Source organism: Acomys russatus, chromosome 6, assembly GCF_903995435.1.
Source record: "Acomys russatus chromosome 6, mAcoRus1.1, whole genome shotgun sequence".
Classification (NCBI taxonomy): domain Eukaryota; kingdom Metazoa; phylum Chordata; class Mammalia; order Rodentia; family Muridae; genus Acomys; species Acomys russatus.
Window position 1 is genome coordinate 61,092,413 of NC_067142.1, and position 23,434 is coordinate 61,115,846.

The following is a 23,434-nucleotide window of genomic DNA, read 5'->3' on the forward strand; positions in this document are numbered from 1 at the left end:
AATCTAATTTTTAATTTTCTTATCAATGTAGAATGCATTAGCTACACACAGGCTCTTGATATATTTAAGTAGGCATTGTTCAAGAGTATATAGAAAACTTATATTAAAAAGGGCCACCTAGGCCAGAGTAGAGTACACACCTGCAAAGAAAGGTTGGGAAAGCTGGTGAAGAAAGTTTTGAGTCTTTCACTGGTGAGATTTTTCACATTTAGCCATGTGTCTTTTGGCCTTGCTGGCCACAGTATCCAAAGCCAACCTCTTCCCCCCTCCTCCATCATGACTGATATGGGATGAGCCATTCAGGCTCCCTAGCAGATAAGAGGAAGAATCCTCCATGGAGCAGGCGGTGCCCAATAGTGGTAGAACACATCTCTAATGAAGACTGGCACCTATTCTGTGGAGACATGGTAGAAATCTTAGAAGGCAAGGATGCTGGGAAGCAAGGCAAGGAGACAGCAGAATTGGGTTGTCCTGGAGGGGTTGAACATGCACTACACTGGTTGAACCAAGGATCACTAAGGGACCATGATTGCTAATGACGCCCCCTTGCTTCATCACAAAGTCAAGCTAACGGACCCCGTGCACAGGAAACCCACTGATATCCAGTGGAGATTTACTGATACAGGAGAGTGGGTTCGAGTCTCTACAAGATCTAGGAGAATTATCCCTAAACCTGAATGTCCTAGAGCAGATGCCAATGTCCCTGAAACATGAACTAATGGCCCTAAGGACACATCAGTGGAATGCTCTAGAAAGAACTTATGTGCCACAGCTAAAGACATTAGAAGATGTGATGGTAGCAATGGAGATCCAGGAGACTCAAAGGCAGAAATGTTTCTTTTTTTTAAATTTTTTTTATTAATTTATTCTTGTTACATCTCAATGGTTATCCCATCCCTTGTATCCTCCCATTCTTCCCTCCCCCCCCCCTTTTCCCATTATTCCCCTCCCCTATGACTGTTCCTGAGGGGGATTACCTCCCCCTGTATATGCTCATAGGGTATCAAGTCTCTTCTTGGCAACCTGCTGTCCTTCCTCTGAGTGCCACCAGGTCTCCCCCTCCAGGGGACATGGTCAAATGTGAGGCACCAGAGTACGTGAGAAAGTCATATCCCACTCTCCACTCAACTGTGGAGAATGTTCTGACCGTTGGCTAGATCTGCATTGTCCTTGGCTGGTGCCTTAGTTTGAGCGGGACCCCTGGGCCCAAATCTGCCTATCATAATATTCTACTTGTAGGTTCCCAGGACCCTCTGGATCCTTTTACTTTGCTATTCTTTCATGCCAGAAAAGTTTCTTGGTACTCAGCCTGAGAGTGCTGCTTCTGCCTGCTCAGTCTTCACCTTGAGGGTAGAGGCCCCTCTTCGTAAAACACCAATAAAAAGCATTGAGTTATTTCTTTTTTTTTTTTTTTTTTAAGCCACCTATCACACTGCTAACTTCCCATGATGACAAATCTAAAAACAATCAACAAACACAAACCTCCCTTTGGTGAATCCTTCATCCTTCAGAGTTGACTTAAGCCACATTGGTTCAAAGATGCATCTTTTCAGTGCACTAAAACTATTTTGACCTAAGAGGCTTGTTCAAGCTCAGTAAGCATTACACAATCAGTTTCCAAAGCCAGAATAACCATGCATCAGGATAAACCTACTGTAGAAGAATCATATCATAGTATGCTTTTGTATGAAAGTTTTTTATTTAATTCTGACTGGGAAGGCATTACATACATTTAGTAGTCATAGAATAAGAGGTGGGGCCAACTGAGGCCTTCACAAAGCACACTGCCATCTCCTGTGGGAATGCTCATGTCACTCATCAGTGGCATAACCTTCACATATACTTCAGCTGACATATTCGTTTCCATCTCCCTATAAAGACTCACATTGGCCTGTGGGCCAGTCATTTCTTTTAATATCAAAGTCTCTATGACAGTGCCTCCTGCTGGACATATAACCAAATTGCTTTTTAATAACTTCTCTGAGTTAGGTGTGACCTCATGATTATTTCTGGCCAATAATTTTCAAGTGTTAAATGTCACTTCTAGATAGGGATGGTTGCCTGCCAAAACAACACAGCCATATCTTACTTGGGGTTTGCTTTGGGTCCCAAAGTGCAAACAATATGGAACCCAGGTATCCGTCAAATTTGTGAAGGACACATGCCATAAGCAAAAAACAAACCCTGGAGACTTTGGGACTGTTTTTCACTATAGAAATGTTTTTCACCATTTCTATCTTATCTAGGATGATGACATCATATGTCTTATCTGTGAGATTTGAGTTATGTCTCATGACATTTTTGTTTCCCTTTTCCAGAGTTTTTGGAAAACTCACCACTGATGCTTGTTTCAACATACTATCTGTAGAGTCATTAAACACATTATACATGCATTTATAATTCTTACCCACCTGACTCTAAGTTTGTAGATAGAGTACAAACTGCCACAAATACTCTTATCTAGTCAATATAGGTAATTAATTTCAAATTTTCAAAACAGTTTTATTTTCTATGTGACTTTATTCAAATAACCAAAAAGGGCTTGGGGAATGCATTTACTCTGTGTTTTATTTTCATCTGTTGTTCTTAACAGTTGTTTGGGTTAGCTTGCAGAGGCCTATAAATCAGTCAGGTTGGCTCCTGCCATATTGTGTGTAATTATCTTCTCCTCTAACCATCAAATGTGACCGTCAACTCACACCCTCTGTTAGGGAGCTTCTGTCATATGAAATGTTCAGCCTATTGTGAAGTATAATGCATTGTGCATGAAAGATAGTGAAGAAAGGGCACTCACAGCTCTTCGTGCCCTTTCTCCTGATAGAACATCACCACCACCACCACCACCACCACCACCACCACCACCACCATCACCACCACCACCATCACCACCACCACCATCACCACCACCACCACCATCACCACCACCACCATCACCACCACCACCACCACCACCACCACCACCACCACCACCACCACCACCACCACCACCACCACCACCATCACCACCACCACCACCACCATCACCACCATCACCACCACCATCACCGCCACCACTACCACCACCACCACCACCACCATCACCACCACCACCACCACCACCACCACCACCATTGTCATCATCATCATTTCTTTCTCATCAGTCTGAGAGAGAAAAAGGAATAGAAAGCACACTTTGAAGGGAGCTATTCACATAAGAACAATTAATCAAGTTGCAAAGTCAGTTCCTTACACATATGGAGAGAAAAATTTGTAAACATTTTGGATAAAAGGGACACATGGAATGTTATTTGTCACTTTTAGAAAGTGACAGTTCATTACTCAGAAGTGTAATGAAGGCACACATCTCCTTCAATGTGTAATTTCCAAGCAGTTTTGTTCAAAATCACAAGTATATGTAAAAGCCTTACACTAGCAAATGTTACCTTGTGGCTCCATGGTTTCCTCTGATAAGTTTCTTTGAGATGAATTACTCAGAAGCTCCAGAAATTGGGGCTATTAATAACACTCACTCAGGACAGAGGACAACAGAGATCAAAGTCTTGGGAAAGTCATCACCATCAAGTCACCAAGTCCTTCACCTCACTGCTTGGCATCCAGTCAATGTTGGCAGCTTGCAAAAGGCACAACTTCTATTCTGTTGCCATTCTGCAGCCTTGTAAGATGAGTCAAGGATTATTTTAACTTAGACAGTAATTTACACTTTAAGCATTACTGTTTCATGACCACATTACATATTTAAGATCAGGAGGGCCAAGGGTCTTGAAAAATCTTAAATTATAGGGCAATTTCCCAAGCGTTTAGACTCTCTTAGCCAGCAAGAAATCTGTTTCCCTGAAATATAGTGCATGAAAAGAATCAGGTCCTGCAAGCAATATTTAATAGAGAAAAAGACTGTCAGTTACTCATTATTTGTTATAAACTTGGATATGTGCCCTTGCCAAATTCGTACCATGGAAGTGAGCTCAGCATCTCCATTTCATATACAGGGCCTATGAGGATGAGGGGGTAAATAATTTATCAGGTACCTCAAAACATTTGAATCACATCTCCAAATTTTATGAGCATAGACCCTAATTTATCTTGCTCCTAGCAGGGAAAATATTTAAGGTTCTGAGGTTGCAGAGTGACTCGGTGGGCATTTTGTTCTAAGAAAATGTCTTGAATAACCAAAGACTAAGTATTAATGTCAAAATGTCCAAGGAAGAGAATGTCACAGCATTGGGAGTGAGCAATAGAGACTAGAGACATTGGATATCTAAAGTGACATCTTAAGACTGGAGCTTAAAAGAAAATAAAAAGACACATCTGAAACATGACATTGATTTTCATAATTCTTATACATGTATGTTTCCTTTTAACATCGCTTTCCTTTGCCTAGTGTAAATAAGAATATCCCATTTTTTTTCCATAAACAGGTTCTGCACCTGTTACAGCAGAGGTGTGACCTCTCTTCCCATGCATGTCCTTAAGCTCACTGTCTAGCATACCTAAGAGAGACAGACAACCAAATAGTTGACTGACAGAGTGGCATTTGATTCACCACTATTTTTTTTTCATTTATTTTTTAAACAAACCATTATTCCAATTGCTTCAAAGAGCCCTGTCTCCAAACATTCCTTTCACAAACAGTACCTTCTCTTACACTTTTATATGGTGCGTAGGGTACTTCAATCTCAGAATTGCCAAAGCGCTGTTTCTGAGGATAAAACCCTCTTTTTTTAATAAAAAAAAAAAAAAAGCCTTTCCATGATGATGACAATGAATACAGTAGGGACACCAATAAAGATTTAAAAGCAAAAGCAAAAACAAACCTAAAACCCCAAACCTCTTGACTGCCTTATATCCATCCAAAAGCCAGACCACTTGATTCTTGTAAAATACCCATTACCGCTCACCAGAAACAAAGCTTGTTCAAATGTATTTATCAAATTACACTAACTCTTAACCTTGTTCAAGAAAACCACCTACAAATTAAAACAAAACAAAACAAAAAACAATGCATGGATATATTCTTTTGTTCAGGAATCAATGTCTTAACCTACTTTCTGTTACTATAACAAAATATCTGAGATAAAATCAGTTTTAAAAAAAAAATAAAACTTTATTTGACTCATGGGTTTTAGGGGCTAGGAAATACAAGCATCTGGCAAGTGCTTACTTGCTATGACGTAGCAGAGGGGCATGGCAGAACATAGTAGCTCATGTCTCTTTGTATTCTTACAAAGTCCCTAATCTACGGCCGATGTCATCAATGTTGTGGTGTCAGCTTTAGAGAAGTAAACAAGGTGGGCCTGACTTTTCACTATGATGCATGATGTATGGTGCTAGCACCCACCCAATCAGAACAAAGATCAGGAAAATGTGAACCTAGAATCAGTAAGTGTTGAGCAACTCATTTGGTGTCTAAGCAATGCACCTTGATGCCACAGATTGACGTATGAGTGCACAAACCAAAAAAGAAGGAAAGTTGTTCCTCTACTGGGGCATAAAACGCTTAGAGATGTTGGGCTTACAGATAATAGCTAATGACTTTTGGAACTTATGGCCTAAGAAAGAGACGCCCCTCCAGTTTTCTTTCTACACTGTAGTCTTACTGCAAGTGAACTGTGTTAGTTCAGCCAGGATACATTCGGCCTTGTCCTCATGAAGTGCCATCTTACTGATTTCATGTTTTAATAAAAATAGTGGTTCTCCCCAAGTGACCCCAAAAAATAAGTGGTTGATTTTACGTACCTACTAAAATAAGAGGCAGATTTGGTGACGGAGCAATGCATAGTTATTTCTCTATAGGAGAACATATTTGGACACAGGCACTCATTTGGATAAGTGTTCCCAGAGGCCTGTACATGAAGTCGTGGGGTCTATTCCATAGTGGTATGTGGAACCTTTAAGGGGTATAGACTCATTGGAGGACATAAGGTCATAGGGATTTGCCACTAGAGGGGGTTGTAAAATGCTGGCCTCTTCTTGGTTTTTCTCATAAGGCGAGTGTCTTTGCTCTAATACATGCTGTGGTCACATGTTCTGTCTTGCAAGCTGACTGAAAGAACAAACCAAGTAATAATGTACAGGATTTCGAAAGGCCTTTCCTCTTTACAAGCTGATCATTTGGCATACTTGAAAATAAGATGTGTGGGTGTTTGACATGTATGCCTGTGTGCCACATGTGTGCCTGGTGCCTGTGGAGGCCGGAAGAGGGTGTTGGATCCCCTGGAACTGGGTTACTGGGAATCAAATCTGGGTCATCTGGAAGAGAAGCCAGTGCTCTTAAAGGCTGAGCCACCTCTCAAGCCCCCTTCCTTTTTTATTAATGGACACATGAATTATCATATGTTTGTACCATAGTTTTATTCAACCAAGCCCCCACTGACAGACATGTGTGCCCTTTCTTTTTCTTTCCTTCTTACTTTTCTTTTCTTTCTTTTTTTTTTTTTTTTTTTCTTGAGGTATGGTAAATATTTTATTTTTAATTGATTTTTAAAATTGATTATAATTTATTCACTTTACATCCCGATTGTTATTCCCTTATTCTCATTTTCCCCTTCCTACCCTCTCTCTCCCTCCACCACATTCTCCTCCCCCAGGCTCCCAACAGGGAAACGCTCTTCCCCCACCTTCTGGCCACAGTCCATCAGGTCTCATCAGGATAGCCTGTGTCCACTTCCTCTGTGTGCCTGCAAGGCTGCACTGCCAAGGGGCAGTGACCAAACTGTGGGCCCCAGAGTGCATGTCAGAGGTTCAGCAGCAGTGTCCCCTCCGCGTCACCAACGTGGAGAATTGTCTGTCTATCAGCTACTTTTGAACAGAGGGTCTAGTCACTATTACAAATAACTACGGTCAGCCGGGTGTGGTGACACACGCCTTTAATCCCAGGACTCAGGAGGCAAAGGCAAGCGGATCTCTGTGACTTTGAGGCCAGCCTAGTCTACAAAGCAAGTCCAGGACAGCGAAGGCTACACAGAGAAACCCTGTCTCAAAAAACAAAACAAAACAAAACAACAACAACAAATAACAATGATCAAAATATCGAGTGTAGCTCATTGCATTGCTGCCAAGGTACCTGTGTAACAATATATATATATTGCCAGTCTGTCCTTGGAAACAATATTTTTTTTTAGAAAATGGATTGCTGAGACAAAGGGTATTTGCATGCATATTACCAGCAATTGATGAATACACTCCATGCACCTATTTTGCATTTTTACCAGCAGTGTGTCTCAGAGGCCCTTTCCCACCACAAGTATGTTGTCAGGTTTTTGTATTTTGCATCTGACAGACAAGAAATGATATCCAATTGTAGTTATGATATCTGGATCTTGTTTTGAATGAGGCTGAGCATTCTCTCATATGTTTAAAAGTAATATAAATAAATTTAAATTCAAATATAAACACATAAATAAAAGCAATAAGCAAAAAGTGCTAACTCACAAGGCAGGCACGACAGAATAACATTAGATATCTTTTCAACTATCTGAAAAGCCAGGAAAGTGAGAACTGATGAACTTCAATTCCTGAAAGTCAACAGCCAGCCAAGATGGCTACTTCCAGCAAGGCTAATGCTGTGAGAAAACAAGGCCATTTCAAGGCAAGCACAGACTAAGGCAGCTCCTGACCACCAAGACAGCATTGCAGACACAAGACTACCCTCAGAGGGAGAGGAAAGATGGACTCTACCCCAAGAGCACAGTAGAGAGTCAGTTTCAGGAGAGAAAGAAGTGGGCGAAAGATAGGTAGGAAGGAACCCTCATGTCCAATACAGTAAGCTAACCAACCATTAACACTTACAAAGAAGGAAAACAAACAAGCAAGCAAGCAAACAGTTCAACTAACCAGATACATAATTAACAAAATTGTATCAGACTGAAATAGGTGAAAAAGGAGTTTTTGCAGATCAAAATCGAGTAAACCCAGAGCCCACCATGGTGGAATTGGTGCATTTGGGGAGTGAGAGGGGCTGTGCCAGCAGACTGTGTGAACCCTAGCCCACAAGAGGCAGCCTCCAAAAGCCCTCGCTGTACTTTCAGGAGCAGACATATAATAAAGGGAGAAGGGCAGCCAGACAGGACATGCAGTGACACGGGCAGAGGAGAAGGGGGTCAGTTTGTTCACTCTAGGCTTTCCCTGGGCCACATTCTCAGAGCTCAGAGCAAATGTCATAGAGCTTTAAATTGGAACCTGGCCTACAAAAGGCCCTTCAGATAGCAGGGAAGATGCTGAGTCAGAAACATTGGGTAAATGGAAGAGTGATCTGAGCCACAGACGCAGAGGAACACGGACGGGGTCCAAACATGTGCCCACGAGTGGGAAGGACTGTCCAGGAGCAGGAGCAGCAATCTCAGTCAGAACCAGCGAAAGGTCACCCAGCAGCCTCAGCAGCATCTTCCCACGAGCTGCAAAAAAATTGCCCAGAGCTGTGACTGGCATCAGTGGAGTAGCACAGGTATAGGGACAAGAGCCAGTAATCCAGTGTGGTGTGTGTGTGTGTGTGTGTGTGTGTGTGTGTGTTGGGATTTAGTCTCCCTGCCTTGGTCTCCTGAGAACCCGGGTTGTTTTGGGTCGGCTAATTGCATTTCTTTCCCCCTTCCTCTTTTCATTCTGGTGACAGAGAGGCAGAGCCACAGACCTCACTGGCCAGCCCAGCAAGTTCATGTGCTCTGACCTCAACGATAAACCCTGTCTCAAAAATAAGGTGGAGATTGAATAATAGAAGAAGACAATTGCTGTTGATCCTGAGCCTACTAATGCATGCAAAGAGGTTCACATACGTGTGTGTGTGTGTGCGCGCGCGCGCGCACGCGCGCGCGCACACACCCCTCCCCCCCCCCAAAAGTATAGTCACACATACACTTTTTTTTTTTAATTAGAAAATGTGTTCAGAGAAATCAGAGGATGCTTATAAACTCCTGAAATGATTCAAAGAGATTATGAACAAACAGATGAATGAAATAAGAAATTCAATACAAGATTTGAAAAGGAGATTCAGTAGAGAGAGCTGGCAAGGTGACTCAGTAGGCAAAGGCACCTGCTGCCAATCAGGATGATCTGAAACTCCTAAAACTGACACAGTGGAGGGAAATAACTGACACCCGCATTGTGCTTTGATAACCCCCGCCCCTCACCCCGCCACATGCCTTGGCACACATTGCAGCCCCTGACAAGCACAACCTAGAAAATGAAAAGAAAAAATCAGTCTGAAATACTGGAAATGAAAAGTTGAGAAGCAAACAAACAAAATCTCCATGGAGAGCTTCACCAACGGAATGGATTTGGTAGGTGCTAGAACATCAGACACTGTATCACATCAGTCAGTGTGTGTGTGTGTGTGTGTGTGTGTGTGTGTGTGTATGTGTGTGTGTCTGTGTGTGTGTGTGTCTGTGTGTATGTGCATGCATGTACATATACCCATGGATTTACATAGGTGCTGGGGGTTTGAACTTGGGTCCTCATGCTTGCACAGCAGGCACTATACCTACTGAGCCCTCTCTCCAATCCCTTCTGTAGCTATTTTATCCATGTATTAACAGTAAGGAAAATTAATGGGAAGTGATGATGTTGAACATGTTTCACAAATGCTTATAATGGATAAATTCCAAAGTGCTAGTGGTTTAACACATAAAAGAATATATATTTATTTCTATAACACATAAAACCCAATCACCAGGAGAATTGGCCACACGTCCACTTAAGACACTCAGTTAGGAGTTGTGCTAATGAAGCCTCTGCCAACTTCAGGATGGTTTCTGAGTCTTTTCTGGGAGCCGCCATCCAGAGAGTGGAATATTAAAGAGAGAATGAATAATATATGGGAGTTCCTTTGGGTGGGGAAGGCTTTCCAATGATAGACAACACCTCCATCCAACTTCCATTAGACACATGACCGCACCCAGGAGCAAGGGGCCTGGGGAACATAGCTCAATAGCCAGGTGACTGCTCCCTTCAATGTCTGCTATGGAGAAAGGAGTTGAAATGGCTACTAGATGCCTAGCTGTCTCTGCTACAAACTTCTGTCAGAAGAGCCACGCATGGGACTATTAGGAGGCTAGGGTGAGGATCCAAATAAAAAGTTGGCTCCAGGTTGAAAAAATCCTATTTCCAAAAGATGCTGTAGCCTGGTCCCTGGGATCTATGAATGCCACAAAAGGCAAAGAAGACAGGAAGAATGGAAGGAAGTGCGAGGAGGAAGGAAAGGGAAGAGACAGGGGAAGGGAGGAAGGGGTCTTGAGGTAGGTAGTAGCACTAAGTTTTCTGAGGAGCCGTAACAGAAAGAGGCAGGAAAGGGCTGAACACACGAACACAGGAGAGAAGAGGGCATACAGTGATGAGGATTTGAAACTGCTAAGCGTGATGGTGTGTGTGACGAAGCTGCAACCCAGGGAAGGCCAGCAGCCACCAGAAACTGAGTGGGACAGTGGGGAGATTCACCCAGAGCTTCTGAACGAAGCACAACCTGCCGACATCTCTATCTCACCACCGTGCTGTTGAGTTCAGACTTCTCGCCCCCAGACTTTTAGTTCCTTATTTTGAGCTGTTAGTCTGTAGCGGTTTTCGTAGACATCATAGGAAACTAGCCCTTGATGATGAGCTGACTTAAGAATTCCCAGTTTATCATGAGGAGACACCAAACTCTAAAGTACCTTTATTGGGTCGTCGAGATGGCTCATCAGCGAAAAGCTCTGCTCTTCCAGAAGATCAGGGTTCAATTCCCAACACTCACGTGGTGGCTCACAACTGTCTGTAACTCTAGCCCATAGGGGATCCAATGTCCTCCTCTGGCCTCCAAGGGCACACTGCACACATGTGGTGCACAGGAAAAAAATCTATATACATAAAATGAAAAATAAAATGAAAACAGCATTTTAAGTATTTATCTTTACAGCATCCTTTCTATGTTTAGAGAGATGGGATCTGTATTAGACACTAAAGGTCTGATACTGGATGTGAGAGGAGGAGGGGCTATAAGGTGGACATATCGGAAATTTTCACTGAAGCTATTCTCCACCCACTGGCATAAATGTGTCACAGCTTCCGGGCCCTGAATTTTATGGGAGCAGAGCAGGGTTTCTATGGCACTGAGCTGGCATCCACACCTCTAGCCAAGAGCGTGAGTCAGCTCACAGCAGTGAGCGTTGCTGCCTAAGAACACAGAGCAAGCAGGCTCCTTGGATTTTGTCTTTGATTCAAATATGCAGGCAGATCAACAACTTTTCAACCAAAGGAAGACTCTGGTGTTTGACAGGTGCAGTCTATAGAGATTAATGGCCCCTTTAAGCTGGGGACCTAATTAATTGACCAAAAAAAAAAAAAAAAAAAGATGAATGTGGCTGAGTTATGCTTTGCTGCTCCCAGGCTCACCACGCCCACCCACATCAGATAATCTTCAGCAAGGCCTCAACTCACCTGCCAGGGAAGAGAATATTGCCCGTGGTGCTCTTGCCAATTCACAAGGGCAACAGGATGCATTCCAGTAACCAGCTCAGAGTCAAAGAAGAACCTCTGGGGATTCAGCTCTCCCTATCCCCAGGGGAGTCTGAGGAAATAGGAAATCATTAGGTTGGCTGGGTGCATAAAAATGAGGGAACTCTGTGGATTTCTCAGCTCCCAAATTGCCCACTACGCAGGACTCTGTTCCATGCACAGGATCCAGCTACCTTGTGTGACTTTCAAAAGACCAAAGAGCACTGCATGTGTAATCGGGAGATCTGGTTTAAGCCCAGTCCTATCAAAACAGATTTGGATATGTAGTTATCACTTGGTCCTTCAACTTTTTTGCCTGTAGAAATGACACTTGATAGCCTATGACCATATAGTGGGGCAGGAGGTCCCCTAGGGAAGGGGAATAGGGTAAAAGAGGGAGGGAGGGAGGAATGGGAGGATACAAGTGATGGGATAACAATTGAGTTGTAATTTGAATAAATTAATTAAATTAAAAAATACGTAATAATAAAAAAAAAAGAAATGGGAGCTTTAATAAGTCCTTCCTAAACTCCCCAAAGTCTAACATTTGGGACGCTGCATCTAGGTAATTCACATTATCAAGACATTATCTGGACATGTGGACACATCTGCATGCCTGGCTGCATCCTTCAGGCCCAGAAGGGGAGCGCAGTCTGGATATCCCCATATACATGGCTAGAGCACACTGACCAGAGTATTCCGCCCCACAGGAGCCTCTAAGGTATGTTATAAACTTCACAGATATAGCTATCTGTTGCTCCTCAGCAGAGGAGCAGGGTACACCACCAAGAGATGACTTCACAAGTAAGAATCAGTTCTGGTGGGAGAGTGATCAGTATTAAATGAGAGCTTTGATTACTAGACCATGAAGCCTTACCATAGTGACTGTTAATCTTGGTGGTCAGTTTGATTGGATCTTGGATCACTTAAAGTGCCTTTCTGGGTGTGACTTGCAGAGTATTTCTTAGAAGCATTGACAGAGGGAGAATATATACCCCCCCCAAACAGGCAGCACCCTCCATGGCAATGCACATATAACCAGTATAGCTTTTGCCTGTTCTCCTTTACTTCTTGCTTGTGAGTGCATCCACTCTGCTAGTGCTGCTACTGTTGTCATCCTTTGCTAACATCAGAACCCAGGTTCTTCAGCCCTTCAAAATGAACTTATAAATGGCCCTTCCAGAATCCTCTAGGCCTTAGCTCCAGATTTGAACTGTGGAGACACCCAGATTCATGGACTGAGCAGCTATCAGATTCCAACCCCTTCTAGCATCTAAACAGGCATTGTTGGATGACCCTTGTGAGCCAGTCTAATCAACATGCTTTGTAATATACATTCATTCTATAGGTTCTATTCCTTTAGAGCAGCAGTTGTCAACCTGTGAGTTGCTACACTCCCTTTGGCAAAACCTCTATCTCCAAAAATATTTACAGGAAGATTTGTAACAGTAGCAAAAGTACAATTGTGAAGTAGCAATGCAGTAATTTTACGGTTGGGGGGTCACTACAACATGAGGAACTGTATTAAAGGGTTGCAGCATTAGGAACGCTGAGCACCACCGCTCTAGAGACCCTCCCCTCATAGAACCATTAAGGCAGACTTGTTTTCATTTTGGTTAGTTGTTTGCAGGTGCTAGAGGTTGCTGCTGGGGTCTCATACATACAGGCAAAGGCTCTACTACTCAGTGACATTCCTAGCCACTATTTACCTTTCATTTTGAGACAAGGTCTGACCAAATTGCCTAGGCATCCCCTGAACTTGCAATCTTCTTGCCTCAGTCTCCTGTCACTCACATTATTGGCCTGTGTTGCCATGCCTTGCTAGGTCTTTGTATTCATGGCTTTTGCTGCTATGTCAAAATACATGATGTGAGGCAACTGAAGAAAGGAAGGGCTTATTTTGGCTTACGCTTCAAGAGAGCACCCTCCATCCTGAAAGAAAAAACAAACAAGCAAACAAAATCATGGCAGCAGGAATGTGAGTAAACAGGCCACATTGCTTCTGTAGTTAGAAAGTGAACAGTAAGTGAGTCCAGGCTATAAAAAGCCCAAGGCCTGTTTCTAATGACCAACCTCTTCCAATGAGGCTCTGCTTCCTAAAGTTCCCACAAGTTCCCAAAGCAGAACCACCAACTGGAGACGAAGCCTTCCTGCACACGACCACATGGGGCACACTTACATTCAACCCTAGATAGTATAGGGGAAACGCAGCTTGGTGTGTGAAAAGTAAATGGATGGCCAAGGTCATGTTACAGAAATCCAATGAAAATGTATACTCACATTACAAAGCGTCTGACTTACTAGGGCAGCCAAAGGACCTGGCTCCTGGTGCGCAGCCTTGTGTTCCAGGAAGGTGGGATATGCTTCCAGTTTGAACTTAGGTCTTCTGCATCCTAGGGGAGACAAGAGGCAACTTACATTTCCTCATACTGAGCTCCTTCCTTTAGCACATAAGGGTAACAATGATTCGGTGAAAATGTCGGCAGGGGTTAAAGACGCTAATGAGTACGCTGAACCGCCTGATGAGCCCGGAGTATCTGATCTCAGGAACTAATTTTGCCAATGATTGAGGACACACTGAGGAAGGAATAAAGATAGACTGGAATAAAGAGAGACGGGGCAGTCTGAGGGGAGACAGATTTTTTTTGGGGGGGGGGTGGATCATTTGTTATTTGTTTTTGCGATGCTAAGGATTGGAACTCGGAGCCTTGCATGGGGGGGGGGGGGGGGACAAATGCTCTACCACCGAGCCACATGCCTAGCCATCTTTCTTTCATCTTTATTCCTTTCTGGTCCTATTGTGAGTTTGAATCTAATTAAAAGTGATGGAACAAAGTGTCCCCAAAGAGTCACAAGGAATGGGACCCAATAAGTTTAGCGGGAAACCGAAATAGAATGAGCACGATTGTGGCTTGGCATGGGGGGCTCTGACGCTGCAGGAGAGCGGCTAAGGCCTCCTGTTCCAGCAGTGACTGTATCCTCCTCAGAAGGAAGTGCCTTTGCCTAAGGACAATAGTGCCCTCTGAGGTTAGGACTGAAGCCACCTGGGGAAAGTAAGGGCTGGATGCTCAAACAAGGTTATAAATATTCAAAAGGTGGCTAGGATAGGACTTGATTGCTTCATCTGACCCAGCAGCATTCACCTGAGAAGCGTAAAAGAACTGTTGAATAAGACCAAGGGCTCTGTGGGAGGTGAAAACTGGATGTGTAGGCTACTGTCATCTGAAGTTAAATACTCTTTTCCAAAAAGCTTCAGTGGCAAAGCTAAGGGATGCAATACGTTCTTCACACGGATCCTTAGGGAATGGAATTCAGCAGAGGGGCTGGACTGTAATAGCAACAGCATTAATAATGCAGGGCGCTTACACTGTGGCAGCGTGCAGGGAGCTTATACATGGCAGCACGCAGGATGCTTACACTGTGGCAGTGTGCAGGGCACTTACACCATGGCAGCGTGCAGGGAGCTTATACTGTGGCAGCGTGCAGGGAGCTTATACATGGCAGCATGCAGGGTGCTTACACCATGGCAGCATGTAGGATGCTTACACCATGGCAGCGTGCAGGGTACTTACACCATGGCAGCATGTAGGATGCTTACACCATGGCAGCGTGCAGGATGCTTACACTGTGGCAGCAGCATGTAGGATGCTTACACCGTGGCAGCGTGCAGGGTGCTTACACCATGGCAGCATGTAGGATGCTTACACCATGGCAGCGTGCAGGATGCTTACACTGTGGCAGCAGCATGTAGGATGCTTACACCATGGCAGCGTGCAGGGTACTTACACCATGGCAGCATGTAGGATGCTTACACCATGGCAGCATGCAGGGTGCTTACACCATGGCAGCATGTAGGATGCTTACACCATGGCAGCGTGCAGGATGCTTACACTGTGGCAGCAGCATGTAGGATGCTTACACCATGGCAGCGTGCAGGGTACTTACACCATGGCAGCATGTAGGATGCTTACACCATGGCAGCGTGCAGGATGCTTACACTGTGGCAGCAGCATGTAGGATGCTTACACCGTGGCAGCGTGCAGGGTGCTTACACTGTGGCAGCCTGCAAGATGCTTACAGATGCATGGTCTGTTTCACTCAAGCTTCAGGACATGCAAATTTAGGTATTCATAAAATAAAAATAGTTGTGTATGATAACAAGATCCATTGTGCTCATTATTATGGGTTGTCTCTGGCTTGCTCCCACCAAAGGGGCTCAAGTGTTGAAGGCTTGGTCCCCAGCTAGTAGATCCAATCACCACGAGGGAGTTGAATCGTGAGGACATTAATTTCATCAACTGATTGATGCATCATTAAGTGCGTAGGGAATGGACTATTAGGAGGTGGGGCCTACTTGGAGTAAGTATACTCCCAGGGGTATGCTTAGCTCCTTCCTGTCAGTTGGTCTCTTCACAACCTGGCTTCCTCATGTGAGCAGCCTCCACAGCCACTTGCCGTGTCTATCATCACAGCCCGGTCCCCACAGGTTCATAGACATAGAACAAGTGAACAATGGACTGAAAACTCCAGCAGTGGGAGCCAAGACAAATCTTTCCCACTTTAAGTTGTCAGTGAAATGGCACTTAAAATTTCCTACCTCAACTACCAATCTCTCCTCCTTTCCCACCTCGGTAATGATGTCAGTATTTAGCCAGTTGTCCGAGCAGAACACAATTGCCCTGGGTCATTCTCTTTCGCGCTAATCTCCTCATCCAACATCCAATCTATCCCCCAGTCCTGCTACTTGTACAACTGAAATATTTTTCTGAATTTAATCATCTTTTACAATTCCCAATACCTAATCAAAATATCAGGAAAAAAAATCTATAAAAATACATATTTGGTCCCTGGGCCATAATTTGTGTTTCTGCCCTAATCTAAACCTTTTTCATTTTCACCCTTACTCTTTACATACTCTCTTAAATAGATTCCCTCACTCAACTCTTTGATGTACTGTGGGTCATTCTTTTAATTGTAGCCCCTTTGAAACAACAATCTAAGTCTGTTGTTAATTATAATAATAATAAGTATACTGTTAAAATCAGAACAACCCCAGCCCCTGGCTTTAGAGTGACCTTGATCTCGTCTCAGCTCTCATCTCCCACTCCATTTCCTACCATGATCTCTTTGCCAGCCCCTCTGCTCACAGTGACCACTTTGCAATTCTTTAAATTCCTAAGCTTTCCATCTATTCGAGTCTTAGATATTGCAGTTCACTCATTTTGAAACCATCTTGTCATGGTAGATGCTTCCTCATTTCCAGCACCACCACTGCCGAAGAGTCCGGTCTAACCAACAGAAACATTATAGGCTCGTGCGTCCCAACACTCTGTGTCCCTTCAACTTGGGTAATTTCCATACCACGATGCCCAGAACCATTTTACATACTGCTTTACATGGTAAAAAACTTCTGCGTCTACACATATTAGAAGGAGAAAGACCTTGTCCTGTTTGTTGATGTGTCTATCATGACCCTCACAGTTCTGGTAGGTCCTCAAAACAATATTTGTTGAGTGAAACAGAGAATGGTGGGTTGGTGTGGTGGTTTGAATAGGTACCACCGCCCCCACCACCACCCGCCCATACATTCAAGTGTTTGAATGCTTGGCCTACGGGAGTGGCACTGTTAGCAAGTGTGGCCTTATTGGGGTAGGTGTGGCCTTGTTAGAGGAGTGTGTCACTGTGGAAGCAGGGCTTTGAGTTCTTAAGTGCTTAAGCTGCACCCCGTGTGAAACGCATTTAGTCCCCTTCTGCTGCCTACAAACCAAGATGTAGAACTCTCAGCTCCTTCTCCAGCGCCATGTCTGCCTGCACGCTGCCATGCTTCCTTCCCACCATGATGGTAATGAACTAGACCTCTGAAACTGTAAGCCAGGCCCCAGAAGAGTTTTTAAAAGAGTTGCCTTAGTCATGGTATCTCTTCACAGCAATAAAGCCCTAGCTAAGACAGTTAGATAAATGATTAATAGCAAATGATTTGAAGATAAGATTCAATTCCGAAACCTCTCTATGCTCTTGTAATTCTTCCATACTCAGTTAACAACAGGTCTCTGAAAGCCTTCTTAAAGATCTGTGGGATGATTTAAAAAAAAAAAAAAAAAAAAAGATCTGTGGAATATCATTGAACACTGTACATTTTAATTAAGAAAAATGGTTCATGCTAATAAGTTAAATGCCTGTCCCTTTTGTCAGTAGCATAATTATCAGATTGTAACTCAGCAAAGAACTGCTTCCAACGTGGAGAAAGTATAACACTGAATGAGATAGAAAAGGTGGGGCCTTTTTTTCTTTTCTGACCACTAGGAAAGTGCAGATTACTTAGAATCAGGAGTACCATCAGGGCAGAGGGATCTGGAGTTAAAATAGCTTGGATAAGCCCTGACAGCATACTTTCTAGATAGGGCCACTTAGCCAAATCATTGAGCCTCTCTTGAAAGTATTATATCATGCAGGTAAAGATAACATGAGTCTGCAGTTTAACTGCAAAAATTAATACATATTTCTATATAAAAGATTTCTCTGTAAGGATATGGTTTTTGCAAGTGACTTTTTTCCACCTCACCCAGGAAAAACTGGCTTCTAAGCTTTAAATTAAACATTTACAGACTTACACTTACACTATGGAACTATACTGGAGATATATGTTCAAAACCAGACCCTAGTCAAATGCAAACTCTGCCTAAATTTGAGAAGTAGGAAAATGTTCACTCAAGCATTCACATTACCTGGAAAGTTACACTTTGAAAAAAAAAAAATCAGATCTGAATGTTCTCACGGATTCTCTCCATTCAGCTGGAGGCTGCTGCTGAGTGCTACAATTAACTTCTGGTTGACAGAGCTCTTTTTCTTTGTTCCCTTGTGTTCGTTCTTCTAAAAGCAACTCAATTGCTTCTCCTGATTAATTTCTAACCATATATATATACTTAATAGAATTGAAAACCAGCACCTGTGCCATATAAAGAGACATCAGATGAGCTACTAAAATAACATTCTTTTTCAAAGGCAGAATTTAGTCTACCTAAGCCAACCTCACCTGAGTACAAAATAGGAAGGAAGCAATGAATGCTAAGCTGGCCTCAAAGGCCATGTGCGGGACATTGTCACTGATGATAGGTCCGTGGGCTCCCTGTCCCGGCATTCAGGTAGTGTACTCACTTAGTTTTACTTACCGGAGTTTGGCTGCTAGGGTCTCCTCCCAAATTGCCCTAATGCAGGACTAGAGGGAAAACCTTTCTTCTCCCACATGTACTGGTCACTATCACAAAGCAACTAATCAATGGACAAGGTAGAAGCCAAGTCCCAGCAACCGACTCAGCTGCGAAAAGTTGTTTCTATTCCTCTCTAGATGTTGGCGAAGAAAGAGAAAGGGAAGGTGATATCTGGGTTGAAGCATCTTTACCTCCTCCCCATATTCTCTCCAGAATATTCTCGCCAGAAACTCTTCAGGCTGTTTCAAAATAATGTTCACTTCTTCCTCATTATGGCTCAACCTGCCATATGGCATCAAAAATCCTAGATGATATAGTCATTTTAGAGACACAACATTGGAAGCATCTTACAAATGGAAAGCAGCTGCAATTTAGCTTTTCTACTTTAGTGTTCTAATCCCAAAATATCTTCATAGGCTCATATTTTGAAGTTAACTTCACCACAGGGCCACAAGCTCCTGTTGAATTAAGAAAATCCATGAAGGACATTTGGGATATCAGATAGTGTTTCCCAGTAGGTGGCGCTGTTCTGGGAGGCTGTGAAGCTTTAGCAGGTGGGATCTAGGGTGGGCAACTTAGGTAGGGACTTGGAAGGTTGTTCCAGGACCTACTTCCTCCTTCACACTCTGTTTCTTGGTCAGCCATAATGTGAACAGCATCCAGCATGCTCTTTAGCGGCCTCCCCTTAACTAAGTAGCCATGAATTCTCCATGGTGGACTGAAACCCTCTGAAACTGTGAACCTTTAATCCCGTAGGCTGTTTCTGTCAGGCACTGTGGTCATGGAGACACCGAAGGACCTAGTATGCCTACACTGCTGCCAATTATGTGAAATTAGTCGAACTCTGTCTCTCTCCAACAAATGCTTATATGTTGTGTTATTTGACAACAGAAAAGTGTTGTGGAGCTTTCCCTCCTGGCCCCAAGCTCCCAGAATAATGACCAATGAGACTCAAAATATATTTACAAATACCTAGGCCATATAGCTAGGCTTGTTTGCTATCTAGCTAATAACTTAAAAGAACCCATGTACTCTAAGCTACGTGCTGCCATGTGGCTGGTTACCTCTGCTCAGGTTCTATATGTCTGCTCTCCTCCATCTTCCCCAGGTGAGTCTCTAGTGCCTGCTATATCCCAGAATCCTTTTTGCCTTCCAGGTGTCTTATCTTCTATTCTACCTATCACAGAGGCCATAACATTTTCTTTTAATTGGCAGGCAATGAGTCCATGCAATGCACATGATATTCTCTCTACAGAAAAGGACAGAAACATCCAGACTGCCAGCAAGCTGCCATCCATTGCTTACACGCTGCGCCAGTCTCTTTTACATCTTTGCTGTCAGGTTGTGGGCAGTTTCTTTATAGAGCTCAGATTCATTTTTCTTCATCTTTAAAATGGTTACAACCTATCCATTTTAAAGGAAACAATGAAAATAAAACCTAATAAGAAACTCACTGTCAGCATAAGGTATTAAGCGCCTGTAGTGTGATAATATTGCCTTAATTCTACACATGCAAAACAGATTCTGAAAACAGTGGTAATGGTGACCAGCATACACAGTAGCTCTAGAGGTACCTCAGCGTTGAGAACTTTGGAAAGGAACTCTCCCTCATTCATAAATCTGTCTGATTCACTCATTTACAAAGATAAATTGTCTGTTGTAATAGGGAGACAACAACAGAGAAACAGAAAGAACTGTTCCTGTGCCTGGTTGCTTGTAATGACAAAACACAAATCAATTATTAAGTGTCTATCATCTAGCTGTGTTTTCTGTGATCTCTAAAATCTAATCATTAAAAATTGCTGTTTCAATGTGTGACTCACAGGTCACAGGTACCATTAAGTCAGAGGCAGTCGAGCGTTCGCTGAGTCACACTGCACTGGAAACAGATCCAGGCACAGATGAAAGCATCTTCAAAGTAAAGCAGCCAGGGTGTTAGAGCAGCATCAGTCACTGGGAGAGGAAACAAAGGACAATGCAGCTCTAGATTATTCAAAAGACTCCTCTACAGATCCATCCACAAATAAAAAGGCTATAGAAACAATCCATCATTTCTTACTTTTGTCTGGCATTTTTTCTTATGCTCACATGACTTCTCTGTATACATTTCCAATATTATTCTTTTTCCCATTTACCAAACTTATACTAATATCATTATTTGTCACTAACTCAGGGAGGGGAGAATAGTTTCTTTAAAAAGCCAGAGGTCCATTAAAGAGTGCAGTGAAGGAAACAGATGTTATCAACTACTTGCTGATTACTGCCTGTTCTAAATGGACAAATGAGTAACTTATCTTGGTGCCCAGCCTTATCAACAATTATCACATTTTATTACATTAATCTATTAATCTCTTTGTTTTTGTTCTCTTGGAGTGCATTCGTGTCTTCCTTGAGTTGTGGGGACATGTTTACAATCTTTTTTTTTTTTTAATGTTTGGTCCAGAAGTCTAAATCATTCTTCCAGGGGGATTTACTGAGGAACTGGTAGCTTTCAGAGGAGATGTGTCTTGGTTTTTCATGTTGGTCTTCTTTCTGCACTGGTACTTGGACATCTGGATTTGTTTGTTGGTGAGCCTTTTTGGTTTTTGGGTTTGGGTTTGGGTTTTTGTTGTTGTTGCTTCGTCTTTTGTTCAAGTCATCTTTCATCTTTCTATGGATGTGTTTGGATTGTTCAGGGTATTAGTAGGGTTGAGATATTATTTTCCTATGTGGAAATAACATTGAGAGCCATGGGCCTTGAGAGTTAGTCTTGCCCTGGGAGTCGTCCACTCTCTGTAATAACAGTTATCAAGGGTTAACACAGCTTTGCCTGGGCCCTGCTTCTATTACTCATGGTGTGGCTCCTCCATGCTTGAATGCTCAGGTCAATGCAGCATGCTCTCAGCTTCCACTGACTCTGCCTCATGTTGGGGGCCCCTTAAGCCTTGGTACCCTATCCTGGGTCATCTCTGACCCATGCCCTACCCTCGATATGTGTTGTGCAGCTCTGTAATGGTGATCATTAACTGATTCACACTGTTTATGAGAGAGCTACTCTTTGAATAGTGTCACATACCTTGTCCAAGTTGATCGTGACAGAAGATCAAGTCTCTAAGAAGCTAAATATCTTGACTAAGACCATTGCCCTGGAAACCAGATTGGCACAACCCTACATAGCATTTGCTTCTGTATGTTCTTTATATGACATTTGTTTATATGTTTTTGTGAACATTTATTCAGTGGCACACATTTGACTACAGGTATAGCATCCTGAATAAAACAGAGAGAGAGAGAGAGAGAGAGAGAGAGAGAGAGAGAGAGAGAGAGAGAGAGAGAGAGAGAGAGAGAGAGAGAGAGATAGACAGAGAAAGAGAAAAGAAGAAGAAGAAGAGAGAGAGAGCACAAACCCAGTCACACACCTTCTCCAACAAGGCCACACCTCCTAATCCTTCCCCAACAATTCCAAGCATTCAAACAAATAAGCTACTGGGTCCATTCTCATTCAAACCACACATCAAGCTTTTATTCAGTTTGAGGTTATGTCCTGAGTACTTGCTTTGTAACTAGCAACATACTAGGTGCAGAGGAGACTGTTGTACACAAAGTCGCCCAGGCCTTCAGTCATAGCGATTCCTTCCCAGCACCCGTTACTAAACAGTTCACACACAGCTAATGAATGCATGGCAGCTCTCCAAGGAGGACCATCTCATTGGCTCCTTCCAGGAAGAACCTGACACATGGGTGATTGGGGATTGTGTGTGTGTGTGTGTGTGTGTGTGTGTGTGTGTGTGTGTGTGTGTGTGTGTCCTAGGATCATTCTGTGAGATAAACACAAGTAAAAGTCAAGAAGAGCCCAGTGCAGAAAGCTGGAATTGTCCCAGCTGCAGGCATGGGAGAACTCGAGGTCCCACAAAGACAGACCAAATAGCTTTCTGTTCAGTCTTTTTATTTGTTTAGTTGATTGGTTGGTGTTTGTTTGTTTGTTTATTTGTTTTTTGAGACAGGGTTTCTCTGTGTAGGCTTGGCTGTCCTAAACTCACTTTGTAGACCAGGCTGGCCTCAAACTCACAGAGATCTGCCTGCTTCTGCCTCCCAAGTGCTGGGATTAATGGCCTGCGCCACCACACCCGGCCTTTCTGTTCAGTCTTATGAATGATTGTCTTAAAGTTTTGCATGACCTTTTATTATAAAACCACATTGCCCTTCAATGAAATTATGTCTATTGGCTAGACTTCATTCTACAGTCAGGACAGGAATCGTCTATGTTCTCCGCTAGCAGAATCCTCCGTAGCCAGGTTCCGAGAGGCACATAGCTGTGATGGATCTGTTTGGGGGGGAGTCTGAGAAAGTGGCAATGCCTCTGGCTGCTTTATTGATTTTCTTTCCATCCTACTGCCTTTTCATTTCCATGACTCTTTAATTATGGAAACTGTTTTGCTTTGGTCAGGAACCAGATTCCCTGCTCCCCCTCCCCTGAAGTTGTGCCACCAAAGCTCCTTGGTTAGGAAGACCTCCCAGGAATTCGAGCAAGAGGCCATCCCAGCATCAGTGTCGTGAATTTTAAAATCCATGATGACACAACAAGCCTGGGCAAGGAAGGACACTGACCCTCCTCCTCTCTTTCTACCCTTTCGCTTCCCAGTCTTGCCCAGTTAAAGTCAGCTGGTATGATCTCATTGCCATTCTTCTAGACCTTTAGCCTTGAAGTAGAGGTTAAGTGATTGGGAATCTCGTGATGGTCAATTTGGTATATTAATTTGCTGGAGTTAAAGGATGCCCAGGAGGAGTTGGTA

At 43.3% G+C, this 23,434-nt stretch overlaps 1 pseudogene; it reads left to right on the forward strand.

Moving 5' to 3' along the window:
- The first annotated feature begins 214 nt into the window (after nucleotides 1-214).
- Nucleotides 215-23,434, forward strand: part of LOC127191115 (39S ribosomal protein L24, mitochondrial-like) — a 52,267-nt pseudogene continuing 29,047 nt past the window's right edge.